Source organism: Phragmites australis, chromosome 6, assembly GCF_958298935.1.
Source record: "Phragmites australis chromosome 6, lpPhrAust1.1, whole genome shotgun sequence".
NCBI classification, from domain to species: domain Eukaryota; kingdom Viridiplantae; phylum Streptophyta; class Magnoliopsida; order Poales; family Poaceae; genus Phragmites; species Phragmites australis.
Window position 1 is genome coordinate 17,048,140 of NC_084926.1, and position 15,954 is coordinate 17,064,093.

The window sequence follows — 15,954 nt, forward strand, 5'->3', positions numbered from 1 at the left end:
TATATTTGCACTCCATGCACGCGTTTGATCACTAGCTTGGAGAATATGAGTTGCAATTAAACCAATGAACAAGTCGCAGCATGTATCTAAAGAAAACACAAAACATAGTTGAAGTCCACCGTAGGTAGGCAAAAAGGCGTCAGGAAAAAAAGGAGTCCATGCATGAGAACTGAGAAACGAAAGGGGGAAACCATGTATTCCTGTTGGTGCCCTTTCTCTCTCCCTTTCTCTAAAATTAGAATGTTCATCTCTAACCGGTAGTACTAATACAAATGGATTCATACACAACATAAATAGAACATGTTATACGGAATACGGAGTCAGACATTCACCCACACAAGTAATTACAAAACTCATATCTATTTGCAAATCATAAAAAACTGGATCTTAAATCTTAAACATAAGGCCATTTTTAATTAATTTATATCATTTATCTCTGAAATTACTAGCCCATGCAGGGGTAGGGGTTGCTGGGCAAGTATAAGGTAAAGGAAGTTGAGGTTCCTGAGTAGGAGACTTGGCTTACACAATTTCAATAAAATGCCACTACTACATAACATGTTATCAATGTTAATTTAAAACTGTTATCATAGTTGTTTATGGAACCGAAAGTGATAATTATAAATTATTATAGCTGAGAACCGGCAGTGATAACCTATCAACATATGCAAAAATACTCTATCACGAACTCTTCAGTATGGGGTATGCATAGACAGAGACCTCATACCGAAATATTCGCAGTAGAGTATTATTTTACATCTTAAACTTAGATAAATAGAAACATATGCTGCAAAGCTGCTGTACCAGAAGCTTTTTGACTCGGGAACGTCAAAGAGCTCTTGGTACAGCCACCTTGCATCATGTATTTTATATCTTGCACTATCCAAGTGACAATAGTATATCTAAATGAAAAGCGAAAACATTATCATCTTGAAGCAAATGTATTTTCTGTCACTTATTTAGATATGCCTATTGCCATAATCTATCTACTCAACTTGCTACTCATTTAGTTGAGAGACGGGCTCAAGAGATGGCTAGGTCAGTGAGACGACAAGGTTGGCGACACGACGATGAGCATGGAGAATGTGGAAGCCAAGTCGAGGGGTAGAAGCAACCACAGTGGCGACGATGACCATCGCACCACTTTGACCGCCACTACCCCTCGGTAGACGATGGTCACGAGGTGCCTCACGGAAACGAGGGTAGTCATGAGGTAGCTCGAGCTCGGGAGACGACGACAGGCTTGGAGGATGTGGAAGCTAGGTAAAAGAGGTAGAGGTGGCCGCAATGGTGACAATGACCAACGCACCACTTCGACTGCCACTACTCCTCGGGAGTGGCTTCTGGAGATTGGGAGCGAAGTGAGATGGGACGCGGTTGAGGAAGACGAGCTCGATTTATAGAAGAATTATCACTGCTAGTTTGAAATACGGATCGATAATGATAATAATTAACACCGTCGGTTCGTCCTTATCATTGTCGGTTTAGAATACGAGACGACGAAGATAAGGATTATCAATGCCGATTTGTATTGGGTCAATTATTGCTCTATCGGTGAGCTTTTAAACTGACAGTAAAAATTATTATTACTATCGGCAGTGACGTAGCACTACCAATTCTAGCTAAATCGGTAGATCTATAACTGACAGTATATATATCACTGTCAGTTCTTAAGAGTTTACGATTAGATCTACCGATTTAACTTATAAATTATCAATAATACTTTATCACTGTCGGTTATTTTTATATGCTAGTGAAATGGGTAGAGATGACCCTTGTTTAGTAGTGTGTCATGACTAAATTTCATAGTAACAACTTTTTGTCCTGATTTTTATAAACATATGTTGGAGCTAATTTCCTGGAACTATAGAAACTTTAGGCTGTTGTCTCACATACACAATCCCGTCAAATCCAAGTTCGTCCGGTTACTGAACTTGGTGTGCCTCTCGTAATAAGAGTACACATACTATACGTATGCGTCTTAAATAGTGAATCGACCGTGAGGTCCCATGTTTCCGAGAAGTTCCTCGCGTGTGTAGTGGACGCGTCTGTACAATGGGAAAGCTTCAACGACTTGGAGATGAGCAACACTACTACTTTTTTCTACATGGTTGCCACGACCGACGTCGTCGCCGGCCCCATGAAGCTTCGCAACTGCACATGCCTGTATGTGCTCGGAACCAAGGACAAATGGGGGATGACGCGGCACCACACTTTGGGCTGGAGCCTGGAGACCTTGGGATGTAGGTACCCCTGCTTGGAACGCCACTGAACCTCCTCGATCTCTTTTTTTTTACCACCATCGCCATCGACACACAGGGCCCTGTCCTCGCCATCGTTTGGCCATTGTCTGCCTCCATGTGGGGACTGCGATGCAAACTTGGCATTGCCAAAAAAAAAATTCATTTTTTTTCTTGTTGAGAAAACGTATCATTGGTGAAGCTAGCTAAGCTCATAGATAACTCCGTCCAGCCATCCATCGGTCCGCAGCAAACGCCTATGGGCTGTGGTCCCCCAATGGCTGCACCATTCATGTGCGGCAATAGCAGCACTGGTCAGCTAGCAGCAGAGCTCAGATAATCGTGCGCCAGGAAGAAGATGATGCTAGCTCAGCTAGCATGTCGATCATCTGCCATTTTGCCACTGATCGATAACTGTGTGCCACTGTGTCTGTTTCAGGTTGAGCACAGTTCAGTCAGACTCCATATGCTGCTGAGTGCTGAGACAAAGAGCAGGGCAGGCATGGGCATCAGTCACTTCCTTGCTGAAGATTACTCCTACTCGTTATGCTGCGAGAGAAATGTCTGTGTCTGTCTTGCCGGCATTGGCCGTGCATCGCTGACAGCCTTGTTTTGTCTCTTAATCTGCATCGAGAAATTCTGCTTCCATGCTAATGGTCCTAGCTAGCAATAGATACGGACTGTCGGAAGCCATTGATATCAGAGTTGCTGGCTGCCTGTGTCCTTTTCATGCTTCAAGGCCCAGGCAACAACATGGAGGGAGATCCTTGAGATAGCTAGCGTGACCAATCATTGGCCCAAAAGGAATGGCCACCGTTCAGGTCCTTCCAAAATAAAAATAAAAAAAATCCAAGATTCAGAATGCCATATGTTCGTTTTTTTAAGACGAGAATAGCATCCTTCTTGTTTGATTGACTATGTCGCTAGATATGCGGGTGATGAGAGAGAGAGAGAGAGAGAGAGAGAGAGAGAGAGAGAGAGAGAGAGAGAGAGCGGGTGATGAGAGAGAGAGAGAGAGAGAGAGCGGGTGATGAGAGAGAGAGAGAGAGAGACTACGTAGAAAGAGAAATGCCTCTGTATTTTATCTAGGCACGTAGTAGAATAGTAACTAAGAAGATACTGGGATTGAGCTTGCACGTTATTATGTTGTAGTTTTATAATTCAGCATAGGAAGAATATATTCTTAGTGACTCACAAAAGTTTTTTTGAAAAACCCCAGTACAACATGTATACACACTCACACACTTACACAATATCTACTGAAGATTAAAGATACGGAGCTTCCACATAAGCAAATATGAGATTTGACCCTGATAGATAAGGATACAATCACTTTCACCAACCATCTAAGCTAAATCTTAGTTCTTGACTCACAAAAGGGTTAGGTGAAGCATTATGGCCAATTGCCCCATGACATATAGATTTATTGTTACTTAGAATTTATGTGATAGGCTAGATGGCTATTTATTGAATCTTTTAGGCCATCTGTAATCCGTTGTATCTTTATGCTGTATCTAAGAGAATAGATTAATTGTGCTGCCCCTAACACACAAGCTCAACCAATCCAATGCGGCGTGTCTATCCTAGCCTGATTTAAATGGACCTATAAGATTTCAATTTTTGCAGCAATCTTTGAAATATGGGGACCGGAAGCACACACATTTTAGCATGGACGGAGCTTGGGCCAGGCCAACTTGGGCTGTGGCCCTCAGCCTTTTGCCAAAAAAAATTAATGCATGTATACGAGTTGCTCTAAAAGCTCTGTTTCTCTCTCTCACTGCTCTTGAGCTCCACTCCAAAACCAAAGATGTTCATGGCGTCCACCGGATCACCAAATCGAGGTCCTAAAGATCTGAATTGACCTTCTAGCCCCCCGAATCGAGCTCCTTGCTGTTGAATCCCGTGCTAGATCGACTTTCTCATTGCCCTCTCCTCTCAATTTCGTCTCTCGCCACCAAATCCAGCACAACGGTGGCCAAATTGAACTCATACGTCCCCAAATCGAGCTCCTCAGCACGCAAATCAAGCTCACACGCTGTATGGAGGTTATTTAATTAGAAGGGGAATTGGGAGAAGGAAGAAGAGACAGCAAGCAAGGAAACCAAACACCCCTAGCCAACACCATCGGAATTCAAAAGTGTCTTAAATATTTTTGAATTTGCTTTGTTCTTTATCCCCCTCGAAATTTTGGTTAAGCTCCGTCACTGTATTTTAGATAGGATATTTTGTTTCAATGCAGATTTAAGCCGTACCTATGCACCCATTTTTCCCCCGGAAAAGAGAGATCATATCTTGCACAAGACTTGAGAGAATTCTTGGGTGATTTCTTGTGTTCTCTCTCCCCGTCTCATAATTTTAGTTGGTGTGGGAATCATTTATATAAGCTTGATGTGTAACATCAAAGATGCACTTAGCGCGTGCTAAGATCTAGATGTATGAATACATATATTTCCTCCGATCCAAAACATAAGTCATTTTAGGATTCGTGTTGGTCAAATATATGATGAATTACATATATTTAACAATATAAAATTGATCGATATAGCTAGTTTTATCATGAAAAATATTGTCAAAGTACCACTTTTATAGACCGGACTAGAGGTGTAAATTAATTAACCTAAGTATATTCACCGACCCTCTTAATTCAATTAATAACACTATTTTTTTAAAAAAAATTGAACAATTTTTTAGAAAAATAATGTTATGGATTAAATTAAATAGGGTCGATGGGTGCCTTAAATTCACCAACTTGCACTGACCCTACATGCAAATAGTCTACATTGACATTTTTCAATGTGCAGATGTACATGTCACATGTGTGCCATTTTGGTCTCCAAACTTGGAGAGCCCATGACCTTATTACGAAGTTATAAATACACCATTATCCAATGACAATTGGGCTCATCAACAGTCTCACTCCCCGGCTAGAAGAGGTGTCCAATTGAGCCACCTGGCATGGTACAACCCGAGCCCAGTTAGGCACGGCCTATTTAGGTTCGCTAGCCAGACGGGCCGATTCGTGTGCCGAACCTTAGGTCCATGCACGACCCATTTATGGTTGGATCGTGCCATGCCGGCCCATGATATGATAGACCTGATGAATTTTTTCAGCCCGTTAACCCGTTACCACGTTAAAAATAGGTGCTATCTGGAATCAAACATGTGACCTTATGCTCGAGAGTAAAGTGCACTACCACTATACTATAATTTATATGTGATGTTACCTCTAAATAAATTATATATATTCTTAAAAAATAAAAAAACTTAAATGGATCGAGCCGTGCTGACCTAGCCTGCCGCACCTCCAGCCTAAGCACAACCTGTTCCCTATTGGGCCGTGTTGTGCTTGGCTTGGGCCAAAAACACTATGCCTCATGCTAGCCCATTTGGTCCGGTCCAATTAGACATCTTTATTGGCTAGATGAATTTTACAGATGCCCCCCTGGACCTTTCAAACTACTCACAAACCACTCCTCTCCCTTCCCCTCCAAAACCCTACGCCTTGGTCGCCGGCTGCAAGCTCCGGCGGCATAGCCAGCGATACTCGAGATTCTTCGGCGAGGGGTGTACTCCTATCTCAAGTACCAACCCCTCTCCTTGTGCGTTGTCCATTAGGTGATCTATCCTACTTCTAACACTCCTCCGGTCGCCCTAAAAAAACTGCACGCAACTCGCTCAATTTGTTCCATGCCGCATGATTTTGGATGGCGAACTAGGCTTCCAGCGTGTGGAATTCGTGATTTTAGTGGATCTGTTGTGTTATCGTGGTCGAAATTGTATGCTGGATTTTTGTTTTTTTGGGGGGCTTAGGGTTTAGCTTGGCAAGGTAGCAAATGCAAGAAGGGAGTGGAACTGCATTCGTGTGCGCACGAACATTCTAATTTGTCGTAGTGAGATTTCACAATTATTGTGGTTTCATTTTTCGTGAAAAATCTTGCAGAATTGGTGGAATTGTATATGTGATACTGTGAGAATTTAACCAGGCTAGTTTTCGCATGGTTAATCTTGGAGAATGAAGAATCTCTTAACTGCACAGAAGGGGATTAGTGATCAATGAAGCAGGGCCAGTTAAACTATTTCTGGTCTTGTTTATCTAAATGGCTGGTAGTATTCATGCAGCACATAAATCGTGAGGGCAATGCACAATTCTGCTACGAATCTAGTGTAAGAATGTCTAACCAGGGAATGCGGGAAAACAATTAGTGTGATGGGCTTAATTGAGCCCTATGTAGGAAGTAGCCCAAGGTTTCATCATACTGAACGGTTGCAGCGTCAGAATTCAACGTAGTTTTGATAAGCTTTCCTCAAAGCTAGAAGACTTCTAGAGTTGTAATGGCAAAGGGATGGAGGTTGAAAGCAAGTATTATGCCGGGCTTAAATTGAGCCTTGCTTTGAACAACAATTTCAAATATTGAACATACTGAATGGACCAATTGTCATGTGCACATAACAATCTAGCTAGTGTCTAATGTGGCTTTGCTCTAAATGCTCAAGCTTGTAGACTTATAGTGCAAAAGTCTCAAATATATATGATGATGGGGGAACTAATTGTTCAAATAGGATCAACTAGTCTGATTAGCGCGCCTACGCCGCTCCTGCTTTTTTATTTTTTGTATGGAGCACGACAAAATAAGACTAAAAAAATTAGGTTCACAAATTTTGTATATTTCAATATTTATTTATGAAATTATTAATGTTAAACACATTTAATTAATTATAGAGAAAACAATAGTACTTTTATGCATGCACATAGTTTTAACATGTAGGTAAAAGTAATACTAACCTAAAAAAATTTGTCTCATATTTTTTGAGTTTTAGATATTTTTCTTTGCATTTTAGATTTTTTTCAGCTGATTTATTAATATAACTAATATTCATTTTGATATTTTCTAGAATTTCCCGAAAAATAAAATTACATATGTATGTATACGTATATGTATATATATATGTACACACGTATATATGCATACATATACTTATACATATGTATATATATACATATATATATGTATATACATACGCATATACATACCCAGGGCCCACTGCTACAGTAGCAACAGTAGCAGGGGCCTTGAGAGCTTGAGAATTCTTCCAACGTTAGTATATTGATATTGATTAAAGTTCTAGGTTTGGGAAACTGATCATGATGTATATAGTGATGATCATGTACCGTATACTATAGCACTCTACCATAGTTTTCTCGAGGGTTCTATATTGATTGGTGAAATGAGCTCAACTTAGCTGTTAGCTCTTCCCTGGACAATGCATTGCATTTCATCGAACATGCTGGAAGGGTACATATATACTATTTACATGTTTTCTAAGTTCACACACACAGAACCAGCTAGCACACTGCTTGGGATGAACCATGGAGCACAAGAGAAGGTTCACAACTCTTAATGCCTCTAAGCTCCGACGGACATTTTCTGTTTTAATCCTACATTGATAGGTCTGACATGATTGAAGTGAAATTTGCCACATTATACATAAACACAATTAGTGCCTAGGGAAAAGTAGCAAATGCATGGATGTGGCCTCGTTGGAAACTGCCTACACACACGACTAGATAATGTTATTATGTCACCATCTTAGGCACATCATCTTTGTACTTGTTGAAAATTACAGGGATTTAACCCATTCCTAGATTGCCCAATTGTCTATTTTTAATATGTGTAAATAAAGTTGCCAGATGAAACTTCCTAGAGAACTGAGTTATGAGTTCGGTATTTTTTCCCACATATGCACTTCATTTTATAGACTTTGTTGCTTGTCCGGTTGTCCCTTTCATGGATATTTTGGTAATTTATGTGATGGATTAGAAAATATATCTGTTCTTAGGGAAGCTCCATCATAAAGTTTGGCTATCGCAACAATTTCCCCTTCAAACATCGACTGTGCTAAGTTCGATAACATGGAATCCACAGAAGATGTCAGGAGGATTTCTAGGTTTTAATACTTGATGTTGCACTACTGACAGCACCGAATGCCTTCAAACGGCTAAACGAACATCTGGTTGTGGTCCCTTGAATGAGCATATGGGGTCGTTGGGCCACTAAGCTTGCTAGCCCAACAATATGAACAAGAAACAAAGTGATACTTGAGCTATACCCGCAAAGCTAGCCCAGTGGGTGCGTACTACTTTATAAGTCAGACTGCTCTTCCTACTACCGATGCAGGATTGTCCCAACAACTATGAGAAGTTAAATGGGTTAAGAACATAATAAGCAAAGCTAGCGCCTAGCAGGCAAGCTAATAAAATATATGATTTTAACTTTTGAAATGACATGAAGGGCCCTACTAGGGAGTTAGGCATGTGTCGTCTTTAAAGTGTGATGGGGTAAATGATGTTAATACAGAACATCTCAACTATTGGTCTTAACATTAGGATCATTAGCTGGATTTAGGAGGTAAAGTGCTCTCTGCTGGTGTATAAAAAAGAAGTCCATACGTAACCTCTCAAAGTGTATTTTAACCATGTCAGTTTGGGTTGAAGGTTCCACTTGTCAGAAAATCATCGCACAACAGTAGTTAAAAGGTGCTCTTATTGGTTGATTCTATGAATTTGGTTTTTATGTTTAAAGTTACGAATTTAACTTATTAGTTATTATCATGGTAACTAGTTTTTGTGTAAAGATGTCAAAGGTTCTCTTGGCTTAAAATTGGGGTCAGGATTCATGAACAATGCTACTGAATTAGTATCCTGATATATTTCATTCAAAAAGAAAGAACATTGGACAAATAACATATTGTTGCTCTCTTGTAGGGATTTCTGAAGCACTATGAAGTGTATGACATCATCTCTGCTCCCTACTTTAAGTGGCAACAAATCCTATTATCACAACTCATTGTATACTAGATCTCTGCGAAAATCATGTGTGTGTGTGGTATGCCTCGACCAGTTATACTTGTTTATGGTCAGTTCAAACCTCTTATCACTGCACCAATTTTTATACTTCATTTTGATACTGTTATTTTTTGCATGATAAATAACTTGCACGTATAAGATAGGATGTCACATAAGATGACAACTAAATTCCAATAAGATATGTTAACCTTTTAAGTGGTGTGTCTTTTGTTTGCATAAAAATATTATTGTTGTCATATTTGGCCCAACAAGATGGCATTAGTGCTCAACAATGAGATATGGTATGCATATGTTTCTGTTGCATATATCAGAACTTGGAATTATAGTAAATACGTTGGTTGTGGTCCTTGGATGGTCTCTTCGGATGCGTTGGTTGTGGTTGCAAAAAACCCAACCCGATCGTCCTTAGTCGTCGCTTGCCATCTCTGTTCATCCCAATATCCGAGCCCTCTTCGCGGCTTTAGTAACTTCTGGGGTCGGAGATGGAAGAACAACTCTTTTTTGGACTGATAGATGGCTGCATGGGTGATCCTTGGGGGACTTGGCCACGACCTTGCTTCAGTTTGTGGGGAAGAGGGCCATTGCTAAGTGTACCGTCCATGCAGCCTTGCAGGAGAGTGCTTGGGTTCATGACATTGGCGGTGGGATTTCCATACCGGCTTTGGAGGAATACCTCCAATTCTGGGAGCTGATGGAAGGCATCGACCTCATGGAGAGCTGCCCAGACCAGCATCTCTGGACACCTTCGGCCTCGGGGCTGTATTCGTCGCGGTCAGCATATCGTCGTTTCTTTTTGGGGGCAATCCGGTTCGACCTGTCCAAGCGAATCTGGAAGAGCTGGGCGCCTCCGTGCGCGAAGTTCTTCATGTGGTTGGCCACGTATAATCGTTGTTGGACGGTGGACCGCCTCACACGCCGCGGCCTTCAGCATCCACTGAGTTGCCCTCTTTGCGATCAGCCAGAGGAAACAATTCAACACCTCCTCATTGGGTGTGTCTTCGCGAGGGAGGTATGGTACAAAACACTTGATCGAGCAAGTTTGCAGGCTCTAGCTCCAGGGCAGTCCGAAGACTCCTTCCAGGATTGGTGGCGTCGGATTCAGTGTGGATTGCCAAAGGAAACCCGTAAAGGATTGAAATCACTAGTGATCCTTGTGGTGTGGTTCATTTGGAAACTTCAGAATCGATGTATCTTTGAGGGAGCTACGCCTAGTGTGAGGCTCCTGATGCGGGCCATCAAGGAGGAAGCTAGGCTTTGGTGCTTGGGAGGGGCGGCTTCCTTGAGGTCTTTGCTGTTGTAGGCCTTTTGATCATAAACTCTTAGGTGGTGCTTGTATTCTTTAGCCCGTGGCGCATATGTTACTTAAAAACTAACCCGGCCGTTTGGCATGGCGTTGTACTCAGACCATTCTCTCTTAATTTAATGACATGTAGTTCTCCTGCGTGTTCAAGAAAAAAAATACAGTAAATACTGTGTCTGATAAAAAATTGCCAGAATCTATACTTTATTAAAGCTAAAATTATGTTACATTGTCAAAATAATCATGACAAGACAATCAAAATGATAACATATGTAGAAAACTAACACAACTATAATTAATCTTTTGTTTATTTTTCTTTTCAAGGGTCCCCATTCACTTATATATGTTGGACCTTCATCATATTTATTAAGTCAGAAAATTTAGGACATGCATCTTAAATCGTGAATTAACAACTTCAACCAGTACAAGCATTAATTACGGAGGTAAGTCCTCAGGTGCCACGGAATAAGATGGAGCAAGTCTATCTCTCAGCTAAATAGATTGATCAAGGAATGTAATGATATCTTAATTGTTTTGGACAAACTAGAGGAGCAAAGATCTCTCTACAACCAAGAAAGAAACTTCAGAACCATTCTTAAAAGACACATTATGCAACTTCTCATGTACAAAAATGAATATTGGAGAAAACGCTACATAGTAATATGGGTCAAATTTGGGGACGAAGACACCAAGTTTTTTCATGCAGCAGCAACAGAAAGGTATATAAGAAATAACATCACCACCTAGAAGCTCTAGATGGAAGGATTGCAACCAAACACAATGAGAATGTAGCCATCCTTCTAGAAACATACAAAAAAAGGATGGGTCAGATAGAAAATCCTATCATGAACTTTGACCTTTCTAGCCTAGTTCAAATGTATGAACACCTTGACATTCTAAGTGAGCCTTTCACTAAAGAAGAGATTGATGCAGTAGTAAGAAAAATGCCCGCTGATAAATCTCTAGGACCTGATGGCTTTAATGGTCCTTTTTTGAACAAATACTGGAACATAATCAAAGAAGACTTCTGCAAGTTGTGCAATGACTTTTACAATGGAACTCTTGATCTTCAAACAATCAATAGATCTTTCATCACCTTAATCCCCAAAGTAAACAATTCAGTGGGAGTTAATGACTACATGCCAATTTCCCTTCTCAACTCAGTCCTCAAGCTTCTTACCAAGCTTCTAGCCTACAGATTGCAGACCAAGATCATCCCCCTTATACACAAAAACAAGTACGGTTTCATTAAAACTAGAACTATACAAGATTGTTTGGCTTGGGTATATGATTTTTTTTCTCGAACACGCAGGAGAGCTGTGTATCTTTGTATTAAGAAAAAAAGAGCTCGAATACTAGTACCTCCCTAAGAGGGAAAGGCACGAAGAAACAACAAAACCCACCCTCACAAAAACAGGGTACTCGCCACCAAAAAGTTAAACTTGACCTGACCAAAACAACTAGTTAAGTAGGTCATAGAGCACTCAGACCTGATGCCCTAGCCATACACCATAGATTGGCTTCATCTGAAACCTTTTGCAAAACAATCTCAGTCCGTGGCGTTGCTCCATTAAAAATGCAGTCATTCAGGAGTTTCCACAAGCACCAGGCACCCAACACGATTAGAGAATTCAACCCCTTCCGGTAAGAATTGTCTACTTTACCAGACACCTCCCTCCACCAATCAGCAAAAACAATATTGTGCTGGGCTGGTGCAAGCTCCTGTAGGCCAACACAACGAAGGAGATGGAACCAAAACTCGTGGGCAAAAACGCAGTTTGTTAGGATATGTTGTACCATTTCTTCTGCACCAATGTCACCAACAAAAGGAAGATATCATCATTCTTAAGTTGGACTTTGAGAAAGCCTTTGACACAGTGGAGCATGGCACCATCCTATAGATGCTAAAGCACTTAGGCTTTGATGAAAAATGGCTCAACTAGGTTGAATCTATCCTCAGCTCTGGAACCTCATCCATCCTTCTTAATGGAGTTCCAGGTAAATCTGTGCATTGCAGAAGAGGGGTCAGGCAGGGAGACCCTCTCTCACCACTGCCTTTTGTCCTTGCTGCTAATCTCCTCCAATGCATTATAAACAAAGCTCACAACTTAAATCTCCTCAGCCCACCTATTGAAACACAAACGAGCCCAACTTCCCTGTTGTGCAGTACACCGATGATACCATCTTAATAATGAAAACATCCCAAAGAGAGCTTTTTTGTCTCAAAGGTCTAATAGAAACCTTCTCTCAATCCATCGGTCTGAAGGTGAATTATGGAAAATCATGTATGGTCCCAATTAATATTTCAATTGAGAAAATGCAACAGTTTGTAGGAGTTTTTGGATGCACAATAGGCTCTTTACCTTTCACATACCTTGGCCTACCTCTTCGCACAACAAAGCCCACCATTGAGGATCATGCACCACTAATGAACAGAGTAGAAAGAAGGCTGACAGCAATCAACTCACTACTCACCTACTTTGGAGGCTAACCTTGGTGAATTCGATCGTCTCCTCATTGCCCACCTACACCATGTGTACCCTAAATCTCCCTGCAGCAGCCATATAATACATCAATAGAGCAAGGAGAACATGCCTATGGAAAGGGTCAGATATCAATACGAAAGGAAAAATTCTTAGTTGCATGGAAAAAAGTCAGCAGACCAAAACAGAAAGGGGGACTTAGAGTGATCAACTTAAGGATACAAAATGAAGCCCTCCTAGTAAAGCACCTACACAAGTTTTACAATAAGATGGATCTCCCATGGGTCAACCTCATCTAGAACACTCATTACTCAAATGGGCAAATACCCCATGAGACCCCTGACAGTGGATCCTTTTAGTGGAGAGACATCATAAAATTCAGTGACCACTTTTATAGGGGTTATTTCTTGTGACGTTGGAGATGGCTTCACTGTTCTCCTATGAAATGATGTCTGGAATGGTCATTACCTCAAAGAAGAGTTGCCTAGATTGTTTTCATTTGCCAAAAATGAGAAGGCCTCCATGGCATCCTACCTTCAAGCACAAGAAATACAGAACCACTTTTACATACCCCTTACTGAGCAAACTTGCCAAGAACTTCAAATGCTACAAGAATGGATGCAACAAGTTCAGAACTCAGAGATTCAAACAGACATATGGCATCACATTTGGGGTTCACCAAATTATTCTTCCAAGAAATTTTATACAATCCCTTTTAGTACAATCACTCCACCAACACCCTTCTCTTGGATATGAAAATCCAAATGCTTACTTTCATGGACAGACTCAATACAAGAAATCTACTCAGAAGGAAAAACTACAAAGTAGATGGCAACAACTACAATTGTGTCCTATGCAACTCCAATGAGGAAGAAACTGCCTTTCACCTTTTCTTTGGATGTCCTTTCAATGTTAGGTGTTGGACTTCGCTGGGTATCTCCTGGGATCACTCCTTGGAGTTCTTCTCTATGATGACAAAGGCTAGAATAGACTTTCAATTGCCTTTCTTCATAGAAGTCTTCACTATTGGACATTTTTTTATTTTAGCCTTTTTAGAACTAATATTTTAATAACATCTCGTCGAAACCTAAATTTTCAGGAACTAGCCCCTTTTATCACGCTAAAGTGTTTGACGTGACTCTCCAACGTAGTCTCGTCATATTCATTGGTGTGACCAAAGTGGCTACGCTAGCGGAAACCCTAGTGCCTTTACACGTGGGTTCAACGTGGCAGATGAGTCACGCCAAATTGGTTTCATGACTCGGATGAACAGTATTTTCTGCGGTTTTAATTATTCTCTTTCCGCTTTCTCTATTTGAGCAGTGGGGTTACCGTACTCTAAAATTCATGAAACTTTTTTTTGTATGTCCTATAATACATGATGAATCCATTTTAAGAGGATTCACCTCAATACCCCATCTAGGTTTCAAAATAAAAAACTCCAAAAATGGTTAATTTTAGAAATTCTAGTAATTTTTAAGGCCTCAAATAAATTCCCAAAAATCTGAGAAAATTCACTAATATTCCTCTCATGTGGTTTAATAATTTCTAAAATTATTTCTAACCCTAGGTTACTTGGTGAAAAAGTGAGTTCCTTTGCAATGCTCCATTTATATGCATTTTTATCATTTCATACTATTTAGCCTTGTAAACACCCTCTAAATAATTAGCAATTATGTTCAATTTTCCTCAAAATTTTGCCAGCGCTTAATGCAACATGTACATGTCCTATTTGCAAACATGCACATCCAATAGAGTCGTAGAATTTGAATTATTCAATTTTGAATGTTGGTATATGTTACAATTTGTTCTATAACAATAATACTTAGGTGACTTGTGGAGCCAAAAAGAATTGCCATTTGCGGTTTAAACCATACCAAATTTATTGTATGGATAGTTCATAATATGTTTTAGCCGAACCACATACATGATTTTTAGGAAGACTAATAAACTTTAAATAAGTAGACTAAAGAGAAAGAATAAATGAAAAAGAGTAAAGATTGGTATATAAATTACAATAAGTTATTTTATGTAGTTATACCTACCATATGAAATGTAGAGGTGTCGTATTGTCTTCTTAATACCTTTGACATAAGTTGTTGTAGCAGGTTCAATAGAGACCCCTTATCCTATTGTGTCTGTATAATGTTAGATTATATGTTATTTTATTAAAGTTATATGATGGTATTACAATAGATAAAATGTATATTAGGAATGGTAGATGTAATATATAAATGAATATATAGTTACCTGACATGTCTCTAGTGTAATCAATTCTGGTCCTTAATGTATCAAAAGATGCTAGAGTATATGCATACTTGGGGAATGTTGGAGAAGCACCAGGGAATTCAATTACCTTAGTGTGACCCATGAATTTTATCATGTATATGTGGTCAACTGCTCGATAATTATTCTTAGCTGGGAACACTTGGAAAAACTTTATGAAATATACAACTCCTTCTCTAAGGTGTGGCTTGAATTGATCTACATGGAGTTGTGGCACTTGAGCTTCCATTGCATTTCCCTATATATTTGCATAGAAAATTATTGTAAATGATGTATACTCTTTTATTTTTTCTAAAGTACCTAATGTTTGTGGATACCTCTTGACCCAATAGTACAAAATCAAGTCTATGGACCTTTTCTGGTTTGTCATCCAGAATATATTCGGATAATCTTGTCACGACAGATGTGTTGTCATTTCATGCTAAAAGCTCTGTCGTGTAATCATCATCGGATGGCTCATTCCAATCCACAGTTAAACTACTCATGGATAATGGTTACCACTGTTTCATTCAATGTAACCTAAATTGTGTATAGATTCTTGATGAACATATCTCATGGCTTAAATAAACCTAAGAACATTAATGTTATCAATTTCCTACTTTCAACAAAATTGGAAATTATTTCCTAATTTAAATGTACGTTTCAAAATGCTTAATTCACCCTGTAGTCTCAAAGGCTGTGGGTAGCCATAGCACTTAGCCATGTTTCAACATGCGCAATTTAAAGTTTATTAGTCTTCCTAAAAATCATGTGTGTGGTTCGGCAAAAACATATTCTGAA